Genomic DNA, 14,374 nt, shown 5'->3' with positions numbered 1-14,374 from the left:
GGTTTTTTTCAGTGGGTTTTTTTTTTTTAATAGATAGGAGGATGGACCTGAACTCTATCCTCCTAGCTAGTAAAAAAATATTGGGAGCTGTACTATGAAATTCTGTAAAACCATCAGCAGCAGTGAAAGAATAATAAATTTGTTACAGACTACTATGTAGAAAGCAGAAACCAAACCATCACTACTCCATTACACAGTACCTGCTCTCTCATCTTGAGCACTGCGTGAACATCCAGTCTTATAATTTCAAAAAGGATATAGGAGGATTAGAAGGAACAAGTGAGAAGTGCAAAAGGATGAATACAACAAAAAGCAGCTTTATTATAAGACAAAAGTAGCACTTTTCCTGTCTGGAAAAGATGTAACCTAAACCAAGTGGCAGGTCTATAAAATCAAAAGCTGTACAGAGATGGCAAATAGAGATCAACAGTTGCCTTTTACTCTTACTTCATATATTGGCAGAAATCGAGTGAATTCAGCAGCAAGAGGTTAAAATCCAGAAAAGGAATTTATTCCCTACAGTGTGCAGTCATCCAGGGGAGCTCCTGCCACCATCCCCTGCCAGCACTGCAATAAATACCAAATCCTCACCCCTACTTTGGCCAGTCCCTGACTGTGAACTTCAAGTCATTGCATTCCAGGAGAGTACAGCAAGGAGGTATCATTCCAGTTTCCACTATTCTCTGCCCTAGATATGCACATCAGCCACTGGCAGAGACAAATACTGTATACAGACAAAATTTGTCTGACACAGTGCATGACTGCCCTTAAACTCTTCATACAGTAGGTTTCTTCTGGTGCAATCCGGATACCATAGAAATTATTTGGCAAAGAAGGAAGTCACACCACCACCCTGCTTGTTCTTAAAGAGTACAAATGCTAATAAAATACGTGTTTTGAAAGAAAACTCTACCAATTCTTTTAATTTCACACTTCTTGAAGTTCAGACTTGTGAGACATGAGGCTGTAAAACAGTGTAAAACCCACAGGAGCACAGAGCTTTGGGGTCCTCAGATTAGGAAGACACAGGAGAACTACAATCTAGACTTGCTGCTCTATATCAAGTGCTTAGGAATGTATAGCCTGGCAGTATATCTGCCTCCAACAAAAGAAAATTCCTTTGTCAGTTCAGTGAAATGTCAAAAAGACACTTTGTGAACCCTTTGAACCCTTTGAGGGTTTGGGGAAGTGATGAAAAGACAGTGATGCAAAAGTTCAACACGCAGTTTTCCATTGATAAGGTCCTTCCCTGTACCTTTAGATGAAGGCTCTCATTCCCTTGGGCAGTCTATCATCTCATGAATTACACTGCATTTTTACCACTGCTTTTATGACAGCACTCCCCCGTCTGCTTCCCCAGCAGAGCAGTGCAGCAGAGGGGCCCAGAAACTCCGATGAAGCAACTGCTCTTAGCATACCAGAGCCTTGACCCAGAGCTCAGGGCTTGGTTCCTCCTTCTGCTGCTGGAAGGTGGAGGTGGCCTCAACCACGGGAGGAACGCTCTGCCTGGGCGCTGCTTCTTCAGTGGAAGAGGATAAGGAGCAAAGTGAGCAAGGATGGACAGCAGGTGGGTGCATCTCCACAGAGACCATGAAGTGCCATGAGAGTCTGTGCCCCATGATGAAAAAAAAGAGAAGAGACAGCTAAGCATTGCACTCAAAGGATAAGTGGATGGAAACTCCCAAAAATGGAGGCTGAGAGAGACAAACCCAGGAAATTGTGGCAACAGAAGGAAAGCCTGCAGATGTGCCCTTCCACAACAATTATACTGCCAGGGATGCTGTTGAAAGACTGATGAATAAGCCTGAGTTACATTTCCTGAGCACGTGAGGAGGTTCTCATATAATCCAGGAGTACAAGCTGGAACAAGGCAAAAGCAGCAACAAGAATGGCACTTTAAGGATAACAAAAAAAAAAAATAATCAAAAAGGCTGAGAATTACGTAGATCCAGTCTTCAGCATGCAAAGACTAAGATACTTAATGCCATTTCCAGACCCTTTGTTATTGGAAGCAGAGTCTGCAAGAGTGAAACTTCGTAGGTAGGGGACAGACTAGGTCAGGGATCTCTTCCATGGCACCAGAAAGTTGGCATGGAGGGTGCTGAAGGATCAGGCTGATCTTACTGCAGGGCCATCCTCTGTCATCTGTGAAACATCTGAAATGGTGATCCAGAGATTCCCAATCTTCAAGATTAGGAAAAAATTTATCATCAAGTAGGAAAGGAGATTCTGGAAAACCATCTGCTAAGTCAGTCTCACTTCAGTCCTTGCAAAGATTATGTGAGAAATCTTACATACAAGCACACAAAACACCAAAACAAAAAACAAACAACAAAATAAAGCAAACCCAATCCCTACCAAATCACCACAACACAAAAAGTAAAAGGGAAACAGGCAGTACAGATACATCAAAGCCATACCATACTTTAACAATTTGGCAACTCACTTCAAGGAGAGCATTAGTTTGGTGAACAAGGGAAGAGCAGCGAATGGTGTTTGCATTAACTTCAGCAGGGACTGTGATAGCCCTCCAGAGTACTTTTTCAGAACTTAGTGAGATTTAATCTAAAGAAGCGGGTTATCAGGGGGGGTGGACAGCTAGCTGGAGCACCAGGCTTTATGGGTTCTGACCAGCCATACAAAGTTCAGCTGACAGACAACCACTGGTGACAGCTCTCTGAGGCCAAAGCTGGAGCTGACACTTGCTGGTGCCTTTACTGAGAAGCTGAGGGACAGCACTGAAAGCACACTCAGCAAGGTTGCTGGTGACACCCAGCTGGGCTGGAGCATGCAGGCAATACCCTGAAACAACATGCAGGAATGAATCTGAGTGGCCAATTCAAGGGGCAGTCAAAAGGCTAGAAAAACAGGCAGGTAAAAACCTCAAATATTCAGTAACTAAAAAGTACAAATTCCTCTTCTTAAAGGTCAAGTTGGATAAGGCCCTGAGCAACTTGATCTAGCTGGTGGCATCCCTGCCCATGGCAGGGACTTGGAACTAGAATATGACCTTTTAAGTTCCTTCCAACTCAAACCATCTTATGATTCTACGAGTATTATCTATATAGGCTGGGTACTACCATGCTAGGAAGCTGCTCTGCAGGAAGAAACCTTTGGAGCCCGAGAGCAAATTCAAAATTAATCAGTAGTGTGTTCTTATGGCAAAGAAAGTCAACTGCATCTAAAAACCAGCCTAGCAACCACAGAAATAAATCCTCAAATGCATAGACCTAATAATTGCATTTACCTACAGAGTAATGAAATAGAATTGAAGATTTTTGCAAAACCAAGTACTTTTCATTCCTTCAAAATACTGGATTATAGATTACAAAACCCTTATACTATGGAAGAAAAAAGAGTATTAAAAGCACCTTGGAAAAGGTAGGAACAAAGGTTGTACTTTATCAAGAATAAAGTGAAAAGAGGAAAAATGGGTACATTCAAGTCTTGTTATTTCTGAAGGTCAAGTGAATTTTTCTTCCCCGTGACAAAATCCATGATATATTTGACACTACAGGAAAAGGTCATCTTTAAAATTACTGCTCATATAAAGAACATTGTTGCACTTAACAACCTCTTTTACAAACACAGTTGGCATGGGAAAGAAAACCTACTCTTTTTCAGTATACCACACAAATACTCAGTCATTTTTGTCTTTGGATCAACTTTATCTGTGTTTATACCAGTGATCAGTCTTCAATATGACTTTGTGGCAGACTTGACAAAGGACTTCATTGCTGTTATTCTGCTAAATCAGGATTCTACACTGGATGCAGCACGTAACCAGACAAAGCTGATGTAAAGTTTGTTTTCCAGAATTTCAAATATGAACAAACAGAAGCTGGCACAAAATAAGGGCTCATCAAAATCCTGACACAACATTTACTATGTTTAAGCTATTAATATCAATTTATACCAAATGGAAAATGATTAACTGAATAGCCTCTAAGGAAAGATTGATGGCCTACACAAAACTGAATTTTCAGCTTCTCAGTCTACTTAGTAGCGAAGGAGAAAAACTGGCATACTGTAAGGTAACATATCAGGCATGCCTATGGATTTTTGAGCAAATTTCTAAAAAATGGAGCAAACACAAATTGTAGTGAGCATTGTCTACAGCTCTGTATCTCTGAACTATTAGTGAGTCCAATCCCATTGGTTACGTTCATATTTGAAACCAGAAGTGATGCCAACACTACAATCAGGTTCCAGAATTACTTTTGCTGCTGTGTTGATGTGTTTTGTTTCGGTTTGTTTTTTTTTTTTCTTTTTTACTGGCCCATGCTCTAAATTGGTTGTGGTGCATGTTTGCAGAGAGCTCATTACCATCAGAACATCAGTAAACAGGTTGATTTGAGGATAAACAAAGCCCTACCTTTCAATGCTATGAAAGCAAGTGATAAAAAAACATTTAAATTAGGTCAGCCCATCACCTGTGGAAAACAGATTATTCTTCATCTTTTTCACAGTAACACAAATGCATCTGGTAAATTTCAACAGGCTAAAGAGTTTTAGGATGCCAGTAGTCTTCTTCTCAGAAGTTAATATAAGAGAAGAATATTTCATGGGGCTATGCTCATTTGATGGATTTTGAAAGGTTTTATTATTCATCTGTTCAGTACAATTCAGCAAGAAAGTTCTGAGGAGGTGATGAGAGAAAGCAGATCATACTAGTCTGAAAACAATTCATTAAAAGCAAACCTGCACTTCAGAAAAATCTGAGAAATGTAGGTCAGCACACTAAATTTCTATTCTTCTCTCTCTAAGTAGGAAGACTACACTTTTAATTCATCAGAAGCAATTTTTTAATTCATAAGTCAATTTTTTAATTGACCATTTGAAAAAAAAAATCAATTGTGTTTCTAAAAATGGTGGGCCTTGGAATAAAGGCAGAATAACAAACATAAAAGTGGCTGACTACAGCTGAAAAACAAGGATGAACTTCATACACAAAGGCAGAAGCTATTGGTTCATGCTTCCTTTCCAACAAATTAACAGAATGCATTATACTTACAAAAGTAGAAGCTCTTGTGAGGTTAAAATCTCTCATTACATAGAAAAGCAATACCAAAAATGGAACAAAAGTGATGCACTCCAACTACAACTCTGTCAAACTGCTTACAACTGTATGGAACTACGTGATTGTCTACTTGAACCTCTGATTCTCCCTATTCAGAATCACAGAATCATAGAATACTTCAGTTAGGAAGGGACCTTCTTACTCAAGCAGTCTTTACTTAACCTTTAAACTTTTAAGATTAGCTCTAAATACTTCTACAGTGTCTATATAACAGTATCTATATAACAACTAAAGTCACTGAACTTCTGAAAACAGTATATAATTTCACAAATCGGTGCTTAATGGTTTCTCAAATGAGTTTGTAAAAATGCCAAATTCCCTCAATACAGCATTTTTAAGAATGGAACAAAAGATTATTTACACAACTGCTCAAATGAAAACCTTTGAAAACCCTTAAATCACATTTAGATTGACTTTATGAAAACCCTGTCTTGCTTGCAGGAAGAAACTGCAGTGGCAAAGGTTTCAAAGGACCAGAAGAACAATATTTTAATCAAATAATAAAAAATCAAACCCCAATTCAATGCACAGATTTTGGATTTACATTCTTTTATTCACAGCAATTTTTGCTATGCAAGAAAAGGAATAAATTGATCCAAGAGGGAGATGAAATATTCCCTATCAGAATATCACTGTAAATATTGCAAGAGCTCAAGAGGATAGCTAAAATTTGGAAATTAAGAACACAATAAAAGTACAAAGACTACTGCTGTCATATAACCAGCTGAGATTCACTAGATGTCTATTCTATGACTTTGAAGTAGATTTCAAATGTCTGAGGCAACAACTTCATTTCTCTTTTGTTCCACAGGTTGCATAAAAATTATCTAAAACCAGACATCTCATTCAGGGATTCTTCACACATTCCTATTTTCTCAACTTCTCTAAAATTTAAAACATACTTCTATTATGTCCAGTGAGAAATCAAATTAAATTACTTAATATTGCCAATCTGATAACAAAAAAACAACTATACATCTTTATACAGAACTGCTTCAAATATTTGGAGCACATCATTAGCCCAGGTTAACTGCAACACATAAGAAAATAAATACACAGATATAGAACACCCTGAAGCAAACAGAAGTAGGTGTTTGCATGGCCATTAAGTTATTGCCTGTTGTTACAGTCCTGGCAGGTAAGTTCAAATCACTGCTATTCAAATCTTTTCCCTCTTAGACTGAAGCACAGAATTGCCTCTCATGAGAGACGCAGAACAGGCAGTCCTTTTTGGAAAGCAGATTTATAAGCCAAAAGACAGTTATTTCTTCTCCTGAAACAACTGCATCTTAAATTGGGTTACTGACACCTCAGATGCTCACAGAGAGTAAACATTCCTCTTCCAAACCATAGCTACTATGCATGCACACTCTGGGAGGGCTACTGAAGGTGCTTGACTAAGAGAAACACTCAGCTTGAGAATACAGGCAGTATTTTCATCACTGAGTATCAGAGGCAGCACAAAGACAATGAGCAATTCATGAGTGAAAAGCTTTTGTTGCTAATAGAGGCAAGAGATGATTTAAGCACTGAGCTCATAAAGCCTTGACATGCAATAATTAATGGATGAAGATGCATCAGTAAGACCTATTTGAGCCTTCTGCTACCCTTCAGAGCAGCCTGGAAGGCTGAAGTGGACTAGAACCACTGGAATAGTTTTTCTTTTGGGAAGACTCACAGATGGCGACCCAGCACTTAGCTTTTTCAGCACAGCAACACTCCTGCCAATCAGCATCCCAGAGCTATAAACTGACTCCAGTTTTTAATAACTCCCTGAAGAGCTGTGTTGGCTGGACTTTCAACCCCAACACTACAGGACTTTTAGAGAAAAATTGAGGTCACATCAACACAGGTGTTCTAGGTGAGGACCTCCATTTCCTCAAGAAAAACAATGTCATGTGAGGTACAGACTGTGCAAGTTTACCATTACTCAGAAGAAACAGCTTAAAACCAAGTAATTTTAGGCTCCCTGTTGGATCTAAATGGTCTTTTAAGAAATTAAAAGCTGAACTACCGAAAATTTATATTGCAGTGGAGTAGTGTCACAGTAGCAGAGATTGGGCTATTAGTACACAATTAGCTGTCTGCAAGGAAAAGCTGTAAACACCTCCACCTGTTTTAGGCTCTCAGTCTTGTGACAGGATGTAACACAGTGTGAAGGCTTCTAGACAAAAGCAGCATCACCTGGCCTTACAAGGCATGGGTTCCCTAAGAAACAAAGCATGCAAGCAGTCAAGGATTTCTAATAATCAAAAATTCGTAATTTCCAAAAATTGTTTTAAATAACTTGGCAAGTGTCAGTTGAGCTGTAAGAATAGAGTACCAGATAGGACTTTTTTCAAAGTTAAATTTCTTTCTGAAAAAAATTTAATTCAGTATTGTGAGCAAGCTTCTTTTGCACTAGATTAGACTATGTGGAAGTAAAACCACAGTAAGCTGTTTCATATTCTCAATGCTCATATTTTCCGTCTTCCTTTACATTGCTTTCCACAGTTCAGAAAATCAAACTGGCTTCCAAAATGTTTTAAAAGTTCAACCTTAAAATGTGCAACAAACTCAGAATTTACCAGCTGAGACAGAGCTAAAATGGATACTATACTTATCAATAGGTTGCTCTTCAAACAAATGTGTCAAATAATAGAATTTTCTGCAGATTTTATGATATTCAGTCTGCACATGTCAACACTCAAAAACGTCATGCAGCATTTGCTTTTGAAGTATTTTGAGGAAATAAGCAAATTCTTCTCGAAAACAGCGATAAGCACAGATAAAAGGGTCTCAAATTCTCTCTCTATTCTGCTATTAAGTTAGGAGAGAAGAAAACTAGAAACTCAGGTGTCAGTATGAAAGAATTACAAACTTCAAGGAGAAATCCTTCACTACTTGAAGGTCTGGTGAATTCACCATCACAAAACTAACTACATATTTTTCATAGACAAAAACTTATGCAGGCTCTGAACAATCAAATGAATAAATCTTATACAAGATATCCATGACACCTTCCTTGTATGTTGTAAGAAATTATTAAGTCTTTCAGGCTAAGTCTCAAATGTTCAAAGATATCAAATCTCCATAAAGCTTCTGATTATTTTTTAGGTATGTATCAAAGCCACAAGCTAGAGTGGAATAAAAGTGTTCATTAATTCTTCAAACACTTTAAAAGATGGCAGAAAACAACATAGGAAAATAGTCATCATTAAGGATGAATCATCAATGGGCAAGAATTTGATTTAAAGAAAAGCAGAGTAAGCTAATTAGAGAAAAAAAATATTATAGAGGAGACTTCTGGAAACCTTGGGTAAATTGCAGTCAATAGATTCAATCATCCTTTTGTGAGTAAGTGCAGAAAACTCTAATCCTGAAAACTTTTTACTGTAGATGAAAAATCCAGCAGGGAAAATTGAAAAAATACCAAATAACTTTGAAGAACATTTTTTCTCTGCCTTCAGCATATGTGAAAAATATTTAAAATAGAGTTTTAGAAGAAAAGCTTTGAAATAAGCACAGGTAAAGAAAAAAATCATCATACATGCTGGGGCTATAGGGTGTTTATCATAGAGAAGGTGGCTGAATTCTGCCTAGAGTAACAGCAGAACTTGCTGAAAAATCAAATGCAGATACCAAGTTAAAAACTGCTGAAAGGATAACATGTGTGTCTAATGGTGAAGACTTGAAGAATTAGGATATATAATTTGAAAGCATGGGTGACAATCACTTAACACACGGTGGCTTCTACCACCACAAGTAAAATGAAGAATGATATTGCAAGTAGAATGAAGAAAGGCAAAGAATTCAAACAAGTTAACAAGTTTTATCTCCCATTCCTTTAAAAGTGCTACTGCAGATGTTTAAAATAAAAATCAAAAAGTACCACACCTTGTCATGTCTAGGGAAACACCCAAATTCTAACCAAAATAAGCCTGCACTTTTGCAGGGCTAAACACTTTTTGAAATACAGAGAAAACATCAGATCTCCATCAACAAAAGTCTAGCAACAAAAACCCAAACAAAACAAACAAAAAAACCCCCATGTGGGTGTTTCTCTTTCTCTAGAAAGAAATGACAGATTAGATATGGAGAAAAAAAAGAAAAGCTATCACTGTCAAATTTTGGGATACAATAAAGTTTTGCAAAGCTTCCCCCAAAAACTTGTGCTCCTTTGGTTTATATCCATAGGCAAATAAAAAGTCTACCTGGAGAGCAAAAAGGCAGTATTTATAGAGAAAGGCAATGTAGCTTTTAAGCACACAATCCCAGCTAAGCCTGTTCTCACATCACAAGGCTGTGTGCTCAGCAGGTAGCTTCTGCTGCTAACAACTGTTCTGTGCTTAATTAACACACAGTACTGCACTAAACATTAGATTCTTAACATCCATTCTTCCCTCTCCCTCTTAGATTCACTTGTTTTAGAGGCAGTTTTGCTTAATTCTGTCTTTTCAGAGATCACTGACAACAAAAATTTGAGAAATACCACACTTTTATGTCCTTTGTTTTAATTGTTAATCCATGCAAATGTACACATGATATAAAAAGAACAACTATGAGATTTTCTTCAACCATGAGATCCATCAATTTTTCCATGTAAAGTTTATTTCTAAAATAGGCAATATCCAAATTTTGAGTTGTACACTGAAGAGGGGAACAAGAAGAAAAGAACTCTCAGATAAAAAGCTAAAAAGGCAGAATAATAAATGCAGAGTTCTGGAAATTCTTTAGAACTTGAGAACACTTTCAAGACTGGACAAGACAAGAAGAAACTGATAGGGAGAAGTTGCTAGAATAGCTTTCAAGCAGACTGTTATGGCAATAGCTCTTCTTCAGGACTGGAGTCCTGGATCTTTGTCCATGTGGAATCCTGGTCTTAAGCACTGGTACTGGTATCTCCACAGGAACTGAGCCTAAACTCTTGAATTCAGACTTCAGGTGAGCTACAGAGGTTTATATGCTGACATCACAAGAAAATTCACATTGAAGTATCAGTACTTTTGAACAAAGCCTTCCAATGGGGCTGGTTTCACACTGAGACATTCTCACCACAGAGTTCTACCCTCCCTTTCCTTTTCAGTGCCTCTTTCCCTTTGTTGCTCAAGCAAGCAAAGTATCCCTAACTCTGGCAGGGAGCAGCCATGACCAATTCAGGTCCCTGCAAGCAGATGCCCCCTCCTACCCCATTGCTCTTACACTGCATCTCCTAGTTTGCTGACACACCAACAAAAATCAAGATAACAGGTAATGTAGAGACAGGATGGAAAATTATCTGCTACTGCTGGACTCAAAACTCCAAAAGAAGAGCAGGAGAGAGTGACAGAAGAACCCACCTATCTAAGAAATATAATTCAGCACATATGATTCAAAAAGCCAGGGGCACACAGTATCCACCCATCCAATTAATCTGTATTTGTAATTGTAGAAGTGGATAAATATGGGCTAAATCACAGAGATTTTAATTGATCATGCACACACCTCTTCTCAGCTTTCAACTTAATTGAAAAATAAATATAAACTTTACATTCAAGGTCACATTTGGTCAAAAGCAGCACTATGGAAAAGATAAACTGAGTTCCACAGAAATAAAAATCCTATTTTGTTAACAGCTTCAAAAATCTGCACTTTTTTTTAAAAAAAAAGAACAAACTGATCATGCTTTGAGTTAATTTATGGAAGAAACCAGTAAAAAAGTAAAAATCAATAAAACTTTAAAAAATAGTTTTCACTTAGGCCATGGAAATTATTTAAACAAGGTCATTTTCAAAAGAAAATGCTAAAGTTTCATTATTCTGTAAGAAATGCTTTTCAAATGTTGCTGCATTTTATTTATTGAATATTTCTTTTTCTTTCTTAAATATTTCTTAGGAAAAAAACCGGCAGATTCTCTCAGACATTAAAATTCAAGACTATACTCTTAAAGCTAGTGATTCCAAAACATGTTTTTCATCTAGCCTAACTTGTACATTTTCATCCTAGTTTGACAAATTTAAATAAAATAGCCATATCATGATATGGAGAATACATCAGTACGGTAAAGGAGCAAATAAAATTTACAATTTTTTATTTGTTGTGCTGTACAGCAGTCCAGAGAAGTCTGAAGAGTGGGATATGCAATTTGAGGCAGAAAGATTATCTTGTGGAAGAGTTCACTTGTTTCCCCAGTTACCTATAAGTGTGATGATAACAATTTTCTGCATAGTTGCATAGGGAAAAAAATCAGCAGAACATTCAGGAAGGCAGGTATGCATCAGACTTCAGTGAAGTACTTAAATTTCTTCAATACTTTGGTGCTTATTACTTTGCTTTTTTTTTTTCCCCAGAAACTGTCAGGCACTTCATGAAAAAACAGCTAGTGTATTTAATTTGACATCAAATGATTTTTTGAAGGTATAAAGCTTGTAGCAACTTGAGCTGTTTTACAATTCAAAATTAATTCCTGACTAGAAGCCAAGAGACAAACAGGTCACCATGAAAAAGGTCAATCTGTCGGACAATATTAAAGAAAGGAATGTGATGGAGCTGTTTTGGAAATTCAACTATATATTAATTGAAAATCATGAAATTTGAGAAATAACATCACTGCTACAAAGATCAGATATTTTTTAAAACATCTTCTAAAATTTTGTGCTCCAAGATAATTGAAATTACTCTTCAATACCTTGCCCGAAATATTTTCACCTTCTCTGAAAGCTCTAGAATTTTCACAAGGAGAGATAGTAGAGATGCCTTAGAAGCCAGCCCATGGTTAAAGATTTATCAGCACACTATTACTGTGTAAGTAGCTGCTATTCCAACACACTAGCCTTCTGCTCTGCCAGCAAAAATCTACACAGCAACAAAGAAACTTAATCAGAGAACTGACACAGCTGAAAAAGAACCAGGAACAATTGTGTTTATTCAGCCACATTAGTCTCTCAGTGCAGACTCAGACCAATCAGGTATTCTCTCCAAAACAAGTTATTTCTACTCAAATCTGTGTTCTCACTAAACTCAACATTAGTCAGCAACCACAGAAGAGGTGATTGGGCCATCATGAAAAAAAATAGTGAAGATACCACTTGAGTGGCCAAAAGAAGTAAACCCAGAAGTAAAAAATCGCTATATTGTTTTTTACCCTAGATTTTTTTTTTTCTTATCAGCCTCTACTACTAAAGACTATTAGGTAGTAATTTTGGATATACTTTTTCCTCTCCTCTAAACTGCTATTTGTTCCAGTTATACTCATACATATATATATATATATATATATATATATATATATATATATATATATATATATTCTGAAGGACTGAATTTAAGACTACATGTTAGATCTTTTGAAGTTGACCTGAAAAGGACCCACTCAAACATGAAACACACTTTTCCCGTTTTACAATGCTGAACCTGAACCCCAGAATTGGACCCAAAGAGTCCTTCAGAACTCAATCTGTAAAAACTAATTTATGAAAACTACTAATAGGTTTCAGGAAAGAAAAAAATCAGGATGAAAAAATAGCACGAGATGTCAATACCAATGACTCCAAGTGCAGGACACCATTTAACACACTAAATACAACTGCACTGGTTCAACTTTTCTGCCAAAGGAAGTGGACCTGTCACAGCACATCTTTGCCTGTCCATCCCACTAAACTTTGGCTTTCCATCTTGCTTCAATCAAGCTTTAAAAAAGCGTAGGAGAGGCATACAGAGAGGAGGCTTCAGGAGTGCTCAGTTGTTAAACACCTCACTGCACAGCCAATGACTACACAGTGGTGGTTTAATAAATCATCTCTTGTCTGACAAGGATGCTTTAAGGGGATTGTGTTTGTTGTAGAAACACAGAAAATAAAACTCAGGCTTTCTTAGGTCATCTGGATGGAAAGTGGATCTGAATTCCAGTTCACTGGACGAAATAACTCTTTTCAAGATATTCTGAGAGGGTAAAGGTGAATTTAGAAAAACTAATAATGAGGTCCTTTATCCACTTGAATACTGTGCTTCCCAATACTCAGAGAAAACCACAGGAACAGTTTAATTAGGTCTGCACTAACATCTAAAGAGATTCTTAAGGAAACTTGTTTAATAGCTGCAGACAACTGAACTGGTCCAACAGGATACAGAAGGAACAGTAAAATATGGAATATGCATGCAGACTATTGACCCTGGCTAGATTCCAGGTGCCCACCAAAGTCACTGTCCCATCCCTCCTCATCTGGACAAGGGAAAGAAAATATAACACAGGGTTTGTGAGTCAAGATAAGGACAGGGAGAAATCGCTCACTATCACAGGCCAAACAGATTCAAGATGGGGAAATCAGTTCAGTTTATTACCAATCAAATCAGACTAGGATTAGAAATAAAACCAAATCTTTAAAAAACTTTCCTCATGCCCCTCCCAGCTTCCCAGGCTCAACTTCTCTCCTGGTCTTCTTAACCTTCTCCTCCCCCTAGCAGCACAGGGGAACAGGGAATGAGGGTTAAAATCAGCTCATCACATCCTGGCTCTGCCTCTCCTTCCTCCACAGAGGGAGGATTACTCACACTTCTCCCCTGCTCCCACAGGAAGCAGCCCTTGACAATCTTCTCCAACCTGAGTCCTTCCCATGAGCTGCAGTTCTTCACGAACTGCTTCCATAGGGTGCAGCCCTTCAGGAACACTGCTCCAGCATGGGTTTCCTATGCAGTACCCCAGAGACTCCACCTCTGTCAGTGATGGGCTCAGCCTTGGCCAGTGGCAGGTCCCTCTGGGAGATAACTGCCATTGGTTCCACTGGACACAGGGGAAGTTTCTAGCAGCTTCCCAGAGAAGTTGCCTCTAAGTAAGTCACTAGCAAAACCCTGCCACACAAGCCCAGTGCAATCCAGTGGCAAAGCACACGTGCAGTCTAAGTGGTCCCTTTGCTCTGAAACACACCGAAAGCAGACAGACCTGACCAAAGCACCAAAAATTCCTGGAACACATTTTGTACTCACCTCCTCTGCAGGTTTACAGCCATCTGGATGGTCCAGCAGCACTGGTGGCAAAATCCTGACCCATTGCTGCAGAGCACCTGTGGCAGGAACCGTACAGCAACAGACTGGCCTAGGCCATTCCAACATGAACGTAGAAGCAAAAGAGGTATTCCACCAGAAAGGTCTTAAGGCTGTCCTGGAGGAAAAACAGAAATTCAGATAAGTTCCTAGCTCAGTTCTGGCAGAGCTTGAGGTGCAAGGGGAAGAAAGTTTCCATTTAAGATTTCAAAATCTAAAATCCCATGCAAGGGAGAAGGAGTCAAAGACTGTTTCTAAAAAGAGGCAGTGAACTGTGCTTGTGAGGAAAACAACATA

At 38.2% G+C, this 14,374-nt stretch overlaps 1 protein-coding gene across 1 annotated transcript in view; it reads right to left on the bottom strand.

The window, feature by feature from the left end:
* Positions 1–14,374, bottom strand: part of GALNT1 (polypeptide N-acetylgalactosaminyltransferase 1) — an 86,804-nt gene that overhangs the window by 47,674 nt on the left and 24,756 nt on the right. Inside the window, exon 2 of the mRNA XM_054284693.1 lies at positions 14,021–14,195. The gene's annotated coding sequence lies outside the window, so the exon portion shown is untranslated. The remainder of the gene's footprint in view (positions 1–14,020; positions 14,196–14,374) is intronic.

Source organism: Melozone crissalis, unplaced genomic scaffold (genome assembly GCF_028551555.1).
Source record: "Melozone crissalis strain CALT ecotype California unplaced genomic scaffold, PUWL_Pcris_2 ptg000042l_1, whole genome shotgun sequence".
Classification (NCBI taxonomy): Eukaryota; Metazoa; Chordata; class Aves; order Passeriformes; family Passerellidae; genus Melozone; species Melozone crissalis.
Note: the sequence above shows the minus strand (reverse complement) of the source record. Positions and strands in the feature narration are given on the sequence as shown.